Source organism: Carcharodon carcharias, chromosome 20 (genome assembly GCF_017639515.1).
Source record: "Carcharodon carcharias isolate sCarCar2 chromosome 20, sCarCar2.pri, whole genome shotgun sequence".
Lineage (NCBI taxonomy): Eukaryota > Metazoa > Chordata > Chondrichthyes > Lamniformes > Lamnidae > Carcharodon > Carcharodon carcharias.
In genome coordinates, this window is record NC_054486.1 from 44758678 (window position 1) to 44767980 (window position 9303).

A 9303-nucleotide genomic window follows, 5' to 3' on the forward strand; every position below is an offset into this window, starting at 1 on the left:
TACTTGCCGTACCTGCATACTAGCCGTTTGCGAGTCATGCACTAGGACACCCAGATCCCTCTGAATCTCAGGGGCAGCATTTTTAGCTTGGCGTACGGTGCATGCCCAACCCACTTGAGTGAAAAAAAGCATGTGATGACATCGAGTGAGTGTCCCGACGTTATTCCGCGCTTGCATGATATTTCGGTCAGTGGGTGCGCATCCGAGGGCAATTAAGACCAATAAAGTTACAATTGATCCAATTTTTCATGGTCCATTCAACCTTACAGATGGGCGAATCTGCCAGGCAGACTTTGTATTTTTGATGAAACCTCTTCCAAGGGTGGGATGAGGTTTGTTATTAAATGTTAAAAAATGGACAGAATTTTCATCATCTATATGTTCAGGTGGCTGATTCTAGTGTGTGGATTTTAAAATCTTTATTGATTGCTTTTAAATTCTTCAGTTCCCTGAGGCAGCTCTCTCCCTTCAGGGAGCTTTCATTCCGCGCTCCCCAGCAAGAAATCATGGTCAGTGACCGATCACAGTCTGTTCCCCGGGCGCTTCCGGGCCCACCCATCGCATGTGCCTGCTGAACTAAAAATCTTGCCCCAGAACTCTGAAACCTCCCACTATTTAGATAATAGGCTTATTTTTTATTCTTCCTGCCAAAATATCATACTCCATTTGCAGGTCTTTGCCCACTCACTTAATCTATTATGTCACTTTGTAGCCTCTTATGTCCTCTTCACAACTTACTTTCCAATCTATTTTTGTGTTGTCCGAAAATTTAGTGACTATATGATCTGTGCCTACATCCAAGTCATTTATATAAATTGTAAAATGTGAGGCCCCAGCACTGATCCCTGTGGCACACCACACGTCACATCCCACCAACCAGAAAAAGATCCATTTATGGCTACCCTCTGCTTCCTGTTAGCCAGCCAATCTTCTATCCATGCCAATATATTACCCATTACACCATGAGCTTTTGGGTGAAATTGTCCCAGGTTTGCGCTAAGTGCGGTAGAGGCTTTGCATGCCATATCATCCCAAACCCACTGCACTAATTATGCATTACTGGGAAACACACCATTTCCAAGGCAGGCTGGCTCTCATTTGCCCGCCACGCAATCACCTCACTGTTTCACCAAGGCGGGTGCCAAATTTAAAGCCCAACTGCACGCACACCTCTCAGTGCTTCTAGCCCATGGTTGCTGGAAAGAAAACATGGCCCTGAAAGGCAAAAAGACTGCAGCCCCCAAGGTTCAATGTCGCATCCTTTGAGCACCTTTTGGATGCAGTGGAGTTTTGCTGTGATGTCCTCTACACCTGCTCTGGCTGCAAGGTGGGCAGCAAAATCACTAATCTGGCTTGGGAGGTGGTGGCAGCAGTACTCAGTGCCAATGCGCTGCAAAAGAGGACAGCCAACCAGTGCCACTACAGGATGAATGGTCTCATCCATTCTGCCAAGGTAATTCATTCTTCTCATCACTCTCACCTCACACACTTGGAAACCCATCACATATCCACAGGGATCTCACACCTCAAGGGAATACACCACTAACTCTCATACACTCTCACAGTTCCATCAGGCTCATAACATCTCATGCTCATGTACTCATCCTGTCCATGGCTCCGCTCATCACACAAATATTCCACTTAGTGCCATGTATCCTGCTCACATCCTATCCATCTGTCTTCATGCAGGAGAAGCCTATACACATCAGCAGGAAGAGGTCCCAGTCCGGGGGGGTGGAGTGGCTCACATTAGGCCCCTCACTCACTTGGAGGAGCATGCCATCACGCTGACGGGTGAGGACCTGGACCATGCCTGTAGTGATGGCAACGAACATCCTCGTGAGGATCCTGCACCACGTTATCCTTCTCTCAATGCAAATGCGAGTACTCTCTCTCTTGCTTTTCACTCTGCTGCCATGCACTACTTATCTCTACTTCAGTTCACAGGGAACTCTGCCAAGTAACTGGCACCCCCTTAGTCCTCCCACCTCCAAGGACTCCTCCCACTTAGCCCCTCCCCCTTTCTGAGTCCTGCAGACACCCTTACTTCTTCCTCCACCATAAGTCCTTTCCCCCTCCTGACTCCTTCCTCCAGCCTTACCTCTTCTTCCAGCGTCAATCCTTCTTCCAGCCTTACTCCTTTCCCCTTCCCAACTCCCTCATACGCCCTCATTTCTTCCTCCAGCTTTACTCCTTCCCAACTCCTTTCCCCACCCTTACTCCCTCCTCTCTCTGCACTCCTTCCTCCCTCTGGACTCCGTCTCCTCTCCACATTTCTTCCCCCACCAAACTCCTTCCCTTACACCTTCTACCTCTTTACATCTACCTCGACAGTTGCCATCTTCTTCCCCATTACACCCTCCTCCCCCTGTACTCCTTCCCCTTCCAACCTCAGCCCTCAAATACCTTCATTCCCCCCCTCCCAACCTCAACCCCCAACACCTTCATTTCGCCCCCACAGAGTCACTCCCCCAACATCTTCATTCTGCCCCTCAACCTCACCCTCCTGACATGTCTTCCTAATATGCCGATGCACTACAATGAGGTTCCCGACATCTGATGGCAGGGAACACAGTCTGGCATCGATTCACTGAGCGGATGATCGCAAACTGGTTTCACAATGTCGTGAAACCGATTTTTGGCCTTCTTGCCATATTGTCCACTCACGCCACCAAACATGCCTGCACCAGCGGGCATGGAAAATCCCAGCCTTTATTTTCTGCAATAACCTTTGATGTGGCATTTTATCAAATGCCTTCTGGAAATCTAAGTACAGTACATCTTCTGGTTCCCCTTTATCCACAGCACATGTGACTCCTTCAAAGAACTCCAATAAATTGGTTAAACATGATTTCCCTTTCACAAAACCACGTTGACTCTGCCTGATTGCCTTAAATTTTTCTAAGTGACCTGCTATAACATCTTTAGTAATAACCTCTAACATTTTCCCTATGACAGATGTTAAGCTAACTGGCCTGTAGATTCCTGCTTTCTGTCACCCTCCCTTTTTGAATAAAGGAGTTACATTTGCTATTTTCCAATCTAATGGAACCTTCCCTGAATTTGACACTCTGTTCACTCAAAACAGCACTCAGTGGAGACCACACAGCATTGAGGAACCCGTTTTATACTTTTTGAAAAACAAATGAGTCAAGCTCTGAAAACCAGTTTAATCTTGGTACCTAATTAACGAGCTGCAGCTCCTCTCAGAGAGCTTCTATATCTCTGTTCAAGGCTGGAATAAACTTCACTTCTCTTATCTTAAAGAGTCATCTTTAGTTGATTGCTAAATTTAAAAAAAAACTAGACTTTAGAGAGAAATTAACTGTTAAAACTCCCCCACTTACTCACTCACTCAGCAGCACTCCTACAACAGTGTCTGTACTTCAAAAGTATTTCATTGGTTGTAAAGTGCTTTGGGGTATTTTAAGGTTGTGAAAAGTGAAATTACAAGCGCAAGTTATTTTCTTCCCTTCTTAACCATTACTTCAAAGTAAATAATAGGCCCAAGAAAGAAAAAGCTCTGGGTTTAATTTTTGGTAACTCTGCCCGTGCTCTTTTTTAATCCACAGGTTTTGAAATTCTAGCAAGAATCTAGGTGATGAAACTTCAGATCTGTATATTTTAGTATTAAGTGTAACAAGGTAGACATTGTACTGAAGAAAGCATCTTAAGATTTGCCTAAGAAATTTTAAAATATTGTGCATTATGCCTGTTCCATGATTGAGTTCACTCTCACTCTTTTTTATTTTATCAGGGAATGTAGGAATCTTTCAGGTTAAACCAATTAAACCAAATCAACAAAATGAGGACAAATCAAGCACAGCCCCTAATTCAGGTCAGCTGTAAAACTAAAGACAAAATTTAAAGGAAACTTACAACTTTAAACCAAAATGTGATTAAAGGGGTCAATAAAACACCCCAGTCCCCACGGTGCCCACCGAGCACGAAAGGCCTCAAGAGTGCCAGTAGACACCGCGTGCTCCCTCTCCAGAGACACCCGGCCGCGAACGTAGCCACGGAAGAGGGATAAACAATCGGGCGGGACTTCCCCGTCGATCGCCCGCTGCCTGGACCTGTTAATGGCCAACTTGGCCAGGCCCAAGAGCAGGTTCACGAGGAGGTCCTCCTCCTTCCCGACCCCCTTCCACACCAGGTGTCCATAGATCAGGAGCGTGGGGCTGAAGTGCAAACAAAACTTTAATAAAAGGTTTTTCAAATAACTAAAAAGGGAGTGCAGCCTACCACACCCTATATACGCATGGTCCACAGACTCCACAAGACCACAAAAAGGGCAGGTGTCCTGGGAGTCCGTGAACCTATGCATACTGTGATTATAAGGAACTGCTGCATGCAACACCCTCCAACCCAAGTCCCCGAAAGAAAGGGGAAGGACAGCTCCGTAGAGGGCCTCCCATCGGGGGCCTCCGCCGCCAGACGGCAACAAGGCACGCCAGGGCGTGTCCGGGCGGCGGACAAGGGCGAGAAAATGGACGGTGTGCAGCAGCAGTCCATACAAAAAGCTCCTCCGCGCCGTGCCAAATGGCACAGAGGGCATGTCCCCGAGGCGGCTCATATTGCGGGGCACCAGCACCCGAGGGAGGGTTCGGGGCTTGGGGTCAATGTGGAATTCTGTCCGAACAGGGGAACGCTCAGATGGAAGACCACCGCGCACCTGGGCCACCTCGAGACCTAAAATTACTTTGGGTCTGAGCACGACCATCCTTAGGTCTTGGATGGTATCGGCTGCGAAGTGGACACTCACAGACGCACGACGCGCCAACTCCTGCGGGAGCATCCAGCCCGGTCCTCCGCCACCCAGCACGTCCCCGATCCTGGTCACCCCTGCAGCCACAGCCCTCCTCTCCGCCAACCACTGAAAAGGATGGAGGGACGGATTCCTGAGCAGCGGCTCTCTGACGATAGCCGCTATTCCTGACGGGCTAGAGCTGCGTCGCGAGGCAACCATATTCCAGACTTTGATCAGGTCCTGATAAAAGACGGGCAACGCCTGCAAGGAGCCACTGAGGCCCCTCTGCTCTATAAACAGGAGCTGCACGTCATAATTCAGGCCGTGCACCTGACGGAAGAAATACGTCGTCAGGGCACACCATCTAGGAGGAGGCTCGACGTAATGGTATTGCTTCAGGGTCTGAAGGCGGAAAGTCGCTACCTGTGTGCATAGGCACACTAGCGCCTGACCACCCTCCCTAAGCGGGAGACTTAGAACCTCAGCAGCGACCCAGTGCAATCTTTTGTCAGGGAATGTAGGGTTCACTGGCAAAGGTAGCATTTATTATCCCTCCCTAATTGCCCTTGAGACGTCGATGGTGAGCCACCTTCATCAAGGGTTGCAGTCATTGTGGACTATAACTAAAGCAAATGAGTCTGACTCATTGGTTGCTGGTGTCAAAGCTACCTAGTCGGCTTTGTTACTCTGTTACAATTTTCATGTTCTTTTCACATCCCCAGAAACAGGATTCACCTGATCCTTCATGATAATTACTTTACCTGATGTGCTCCTGGGTGACATAATTCACATGATTTTTAGGTTCAATCTCTGATATATGCTCAATTAGTTGATCTTAGCGTAGCCTTATCGTGTCTCTCAACTGCACAAATAATGAACTGTTTTTAAAGTACTGTATCTTATCTATTCAAACACCACAGTGATTTTGTGCGTATTTGCTGCAGGCAAGCCTGGATAAGGGAGGGTGATAAAACACCATCCAGGTGTTCAGCTCTTGATTACTAACTACTGATCTTTTCATGGAAAGTGGATTTATGTGAATATTGAGTAAGGCTGGGCTCGGGTGTGATGACCTTATGTTATAATAACCTATGAATATTCACTCACTGTGTTGCCTCACACAAAAGGAAAGGTAAATTCAGAGAGATACTAAGGGCAATAAACTTGAATTTTAATCCCCTGTAACCCGTTATTATATGACAAACTGCAAAGAGAAGTAGCAAGAACGAAGATTTGTGTGTGGAGCTTTTATTAAGTATGAAGAAAGCAGACCAGACTTGTGATGAGTTATCCAAAGTTCTTCATCTATCAATCTTGAAGTAAATAGGAGTCGTCCAACAAAACTGGCTGTGACCCTTTGACTATGATCCATGATAAACCGAAAAGGAAAGAGTGAATTGAGGCTAACTCTCAACTTAAACAAAAAACTTTAATACTTTAATATTTTGAACATTATTTTGCTGTTGATTCCCCCCTTTAACCTAAAGGTAGTGAAGTGTTTTATTAATGGTGTGGCATTTGTGCTTTAGGAGAACCATATTGAGCATTCCTGATAAGATCACCTTATTAATTTCTTCTGCTGAGGTCAGAAGAAGTCACATATTTTTGGAAGTTATGTGAAATCAGAATGCAGTGTAAACAACTATCAAGAGAATCTACCACAAACAAGGATCCATTAATTCAGCACAAATCCTGGATCTTGCTGCTGACATGATCAAGGTCAAAAACCAGTTGGAATTCACACCATCTCCAGTTGGCCAATGGGTGTGCACTAAAGAAAAATTGAGTCAAAACTGCAAACTTTAAAACTGTTGAAAAAATAAAATAGAACTGTTTAGAAATATGATTTTTGCAACATGATATTAATAGCACTGTTGAACAGCATCAGAAAATAATTGAGGATGTGCTCCAGAATTAAAGTAGATGTACAACTAAATTGGAGAGAAGTAGAAAGCACACATTTTAAAGAACAATATGTTAATGTGTCTGAATGTGTATCGAAAGCAGAGTGTTCATGTGTAAGTAAAAACTGTCAAATGAAGCATAATTACATTAACATTCACAGATACTACTTGACTAAATAACTCCACATGTTGTTTGTCAGTGAATTTTCTTATATGTAGAATGTGCACCTTTAATAGATTTGTAACCTACACATTAAAAGCATATATTACAAATCTATGTGAAAAATTGGCAGTGTTCAAGATTTTTTTCCCATTCATTGGATGTGGGTGTCGCTGGCTAGGCCAGCATTTATTGTATATCCCTACAATTGCCCTTGTTCAGACAGCATTTAAATGTCAGGGTCAGCTAGACCAGCAGATTTCCTTCCCTAAAGGACATTATTGAACCAGGTGGGTTTTTATAACAATCAGCAATGGTTTCATGATCATCATCAGACTTCTAATTCCAGACATTTACTGAATCCAAATTTCGCCTTCTGCTATGGTGGGTTTCAAACTGGGTCCCCAGAGCATTAACCTGGAATATTAGTCAGTGACAATACCTCTATGCTACCAGCTCCTCCTGACTTATAAGCTTATTGGAGCTTTTAATTGAAGCAGCATTATTGTCAATGAAAGACAAAGTGGCATTACATGTAAATATGTGAATCATGTAATCAATTATTATTTGTATCATTAACTGTCTTTATTATTTAGAAATATGCCTTAAAATTAATATTGCTCCGTGAATACATTGCAAAATATTAAGCTTCTGTAAACATTCTCAATGGTCTCTACTGTTCTTTTCACTGGAACAAGAAACCATAACATAGCAGAAAATTTACTTATTTGGATGCAACTATTCTGTCCAACATATTATGCAAAATTGCCATTAAAATGGAAGAAAACACTTGAATAAGCTTTAAGTTGTTACTCACGTATGGATTAAAGTCTTCTTAGACCTTTGTTTTTCTGTAGTGGTTCCTAAGGAAAGCAAAGTACGTGATGTTATCAAATAGGGTTACATTTCAGGATATAAAATCATAAGCAAAATACTTGAAGTGATTCATAAAAACATGATGCTTGGAAGCATGTTAATAGTATTTGGCAATGCCCTGTTCGATGCACAGTCTTGGATTTGAATGACGCAATTCTTATCCACCATCTGTTGTGATTGATCTGTTACCCACAGTAAATGTACATGGTTCACCTCCTTTCTATTGGAGTGTACGTCAGCAGAGACACAATATTTTGATGTGAGTTTATGGTAATCATGTTGATTTGATATTGCTGTTCCTGCACTGACAGAATATAAATACGATTTAGGTCAAAGCTATTAAACTCAGCCTGCACTGAGGCTTGAAGTCCCTCGTCAGTTATGACTAGCTCTTCAAACAATAAAGCTTACTTTCTGTCAATGTTAAAGGAATTGGTGTAATAAACACTACAGCTACATGGTTATATTTACTGTACTTGAATCAAGTCATTTGCATGCATCTTGTTTATGTATAAACCTGTCACATCACTCACATTATTTGCAGCTGAAAATGTTGTCCTTTATCCAAGTCGTGCTCTGAAAAATTGAGGATTTCCAAGTATTTTTAATGAATATATAGCTCTCTAATGCATTTTACGCATGAGCTTCACAACTGGCAAGATATTGAGTTTCACAAGTCTGATGTTAAGAAAACAATATTTTTCATATGGCTGAAAAAATACAAAGTTAATTAGTAAAATAATAATGCTTTCTTTTCAATCCATATTACCTTGAATCAACAAACATGGCCTACAATACATACCACTAGAAAAATTAGATAAACACCAACAATTTGTACAGTACTTTGACTGTAATCAAACATCCCACTTCACAGGGGCATTATAAAACCAGGTATGACACCAAGTCACATCAGGAGATATTAGGCCTTCTGGTCAAAGAAGTAGGTTTCAAGCAGTGTCAAGAACACAAGAAATAGGAGCTGAGTTAGACCATAGGGCCCACTGAGCCTGCTCTGCCATTCAATATGGTCATGGCTGATCTTGGGCTTCAACTCCACTTTCCTGCCCACTCCCGATACCCTTTAATTTTCCAAGAGACCACAAACCTGTCTATCTCAGCCTTAAATGTACTTAATAATGAAGCATCCACAACACTCTGGGATGGAAAATTCCAAAGATTGACAACCCCTTCAGTGATGTAACTTCTCCTCAGCTCAATCCTAAATGATTGGCTCCTTATCCCGAGGTCTGCCCCCAAGTTTTAGATTCCCCGGAAAGCAGAAACAGTTTCTTAGCGCCTACCCTATCAAGCCCCTTCAGAATCTTGTAAGTTTCGATGAGATCGCCTCTCATTCTTCTAACTCCAATGAATATAGGTCCAATTTACTCAGCCTCTTACCATAGGACTACTCACCCCCCCCATCCCTGGGACCATTTAGTGACATAAAAGCAGAAAATTCTGGAAAAATTCAGCAGGTCTGGCAGCATCTGTGGAGACAGTAACAGAGTTAATGTTTCGAGTCTGTATGACCCTTCTTCAGAGCTCTGTTTCTCTCTCCACAGATGCTGCCAGACCTGCTGAGTTTTTTTAAGCATTACCTGTTTTTATTTCAG